This window comes from Schistosoma mansoni, chromosome 1, assembly GCF_000237925.1.
Source record: "Schistosoma mansoni strain Puerto Rico chromosome 1, complete genome".
NCBI lineage: Eukaryota > Metazoa > Platyhelminthes > Trematoda > Strigeidida > Schistosomatidae > Schistosoma > Schistosoma mansoni.
Window position 1 is genome coordinate 60,955,679 of NC_031495.1, and position 3,209 is coordinate 60,958,887.

The window sequence follows — 3,209 nt, forward strand, 5'->3', positions numbered from 1 at the left end:
TTATAAGTAGGTTATTTGCTTGACGTATGTAACGTACTGCTTGGGCCCTCTAGTGTTCTCAATAAGCAAGACATATCTATGACGCTTATGTATTGGCTTTCGGTTTTCAATAAGTTGCAGCCGTAGTTTAGTTATTTACTTCATCGCGTGGGTGTATGCTGTAACTGTGACAAAGTAGTAGCCGAATACATAAAAGTGACCGTGTTTACTCGTCTGCCTAGTAAAGTTTCGTTCACTTAACTGTGACCCACAATGTGTGGGTTAGTAGTTTTACCAGGCATCTGACATACGTAAGGTATAGTCCGAACCTCTGACCTATTTTTGAAATTTGGGTGTTTTAACCACTAGGCCAAAGCTTCAGATAGTTCTACAATAATGCAATATTTAAAACCACGGACTGACTATCAATAGATGTGCCGGCATACCGTTACATCCTAGCTCATATATGACGAATACACCAGGACACATCTTGAATTACATCAATGATACTAAAATGTTATGTTTTCTCACTTCATCACTTAGGATAGAGATTAAATTATCATAACACCCAAATCATACTGTGTTCAGACGGTTGATATCGACTATCTTCGTTTTTCGCTGAAATTTATTTTGTTTTCTGTTAGCATTCTAACAGGTGGTTACGATGGTACACTGCATATATGGAGCTTGGATAGCAAAAGTGCCATATTATCTATGGAGTTGGAGGAGAAAGTTAAATGTGTAGAATGGATCAGTCTAGGTAGGTCTCCTATTGTTCTTGGATTTTGTAAGCATCTTTATATGTAGTAATATCAATATGTAAATTCAATATAGCTATGAGTCATTTTGGATTTACCAGGATTCACAATTATAGGTGGCATATGTGCTGTTTTGAACTGTTAGTAGTATTATCATGCATTACCGATATATATTCCTTATCGCTTGATTTCGGGAAGACGCCTAAGTTTTATAGTCACGTAGTGTGATTGATATAAATTATACAACTTGGTTGTTACTCTGGAGCAATGTTTATATTTTAAGTTCATAATGTCATTATAAAACTAATTGACTCAAACTCGCTTCTTAAAAATTTCCCTCCGACAACATAATATCAAATAGCGTTGAGTCATTCTCTTTGTATTCCTTTCCAGTTGTTTCCAATGGTAAAAGAAAGCCGAAAGAGAATGACCCAGCACTATTTAATATTATGTTGTCGGAGGGCGATTGTCAAGAAGCCATGTGCAATTTCGATCCTATTTATCGGAAAAAGTCCTATTTGAAACATCAAGGTCGCTTGTGCACCTTAATACATTCAAGTTCACTGCCCCAAGTAGTTCATTAACATTATCACTGTTTGGTTAAACCAAGTCTAAATCTTTGCGTTCCTGAATAATACTTATATCCAGTGTTTTCTGTAGTTTGCTTCCATTATGTGACTCAGATTTCCCAAAAAACCATGCATACAATTTAAGATCTATAATGTAAACGTTTTAGACAACCGTTTACTTACTTACTTGCCTGTTACCCCTCGTGGAGGAGCCTACGTCACCCACCAGCATTCTCCATCCAATCCTGTCCTGGGCAATCCTTTCCAGTTAACATTCATCCTTTTCATATCTGCCTCTATTTCCCGACGTAATGTGTTCTTTGACCTTTCTCTTTTGCGCTTCCCTTCCGGATCCCAATTTAGGGCTTGCCTCATGATGCAGTCCCGTGATTTCCTTAATGTATGTAATATCCACTTCTAACATCTTTTCATAATTTCCTTTTCATATGGAAACTGGTTTGTCCTCTCCCACAGTAGGCTGTTGCTGATGGTATCCAGCTAGTGAATGTTGAGTATTTTGCGTAAACAACTGTTTGTAATTACTTGTACGTTCTTGACGATGGATGTAGCAGTTCTCCACGTTTCAGCTCCGTACAGTAGGACTTTCTTGACGTTCGCATTGAAGGTTCTCACTTTGAAGTTAGTTGACAGATGTTTTGAGTCCCATATGTTCTTCAATTGCAGGAATGCGGTCCTTGTTTTGCCAATCCTTGCCTTTACATCTGCATCAGATCCTCCTTGTTCATCAATGATGCTTCCCAGGTACGTGAATGTTTCCACCTCTTCCAGAGTTTCTCCATCAAGTGTGACTGGGGTTGGTGTTCTCCGTGTTGTATTTGAGAATCTTGCTTTTTCCTTTGTGTATGTTGAGGCCTGTTGATGCAGAGGCTGCTGCTACATTTGCTGTCTTCGTCTGTATTTGTTCGTGTGTGTGAGATAGGAGATCTAGGTGATCTGCGAAGTCCAAATCATCCAATTGATTCTGAGATGTCCATTTTATTCCGTGCTTCCTCTCAGATGTGGAGGTCTTCATAATCCAGTCAACCACTAGAAAAAAGAGGAAGGGGAGAGTAGACAGCCTTGTCTGACTCCGGACCTTACTGGAAATGCATCTGTCAGCTGTCCTCCATGCACCACTTTGCACTGTAGTCCGTCGTATGAATTCCGGATAATGTTGACAATCTTCTCAGGAACTCCATAGTGTCAAAGAAGTTTTCATAAGATACTTATATCCACACTGTCAAACGCCTTCTCATAGTCAATAAAGTTGATATATAGTGACGAGTTCTACTCAATTGATTGTTCCACGATGATCCGTAGTGTCGCGATTTGGTTGTAGTGCTGTGCTTCGTTAATCGTTCACGTTGATAACCGTTATAATTTCAATCTTAACGGTGCATAAAATCAGAAGGCAAAGAGAAGCAGCAACTACAGTTTATTGTCAAATAACTCAGGCCAGAAAGTTAACAGCACCTGAGCGAATATCAACGAGCAAGCGAGTAGCTTGGAACTTGTTGTCGAGAGTTATCTTGAATTGGTTGAGTTTGTTAGTATTTCGAAGGAAGGCTGTATTGAACCCTTGTAATTCTGTTTGTCCAGTTGTCCAGTGTTTCTTTAGCTTCAGTTTCATCTTGGCCACCACCAGGTGGTGATCTAAAGCTATGTCAGCTCCTCTCCTCATTCTCACATCTTCCATTGTCCTTCTGAATTTTTGTTGATACAAATATGATCTATCTGGTTCTCTGTGGTGTGGTCCGGCGAGATTCATCTAGCTTTGTGTATGTGTTTGTGTGGAAATATTGTGCCACCTATAACCAATTTGTTGAATGCACATAGATTTGCAAATCTCTCCCCATTTTCATTTCTCTCTCCTAGTCCAATCGTCCAATTAATTTTCAATCCC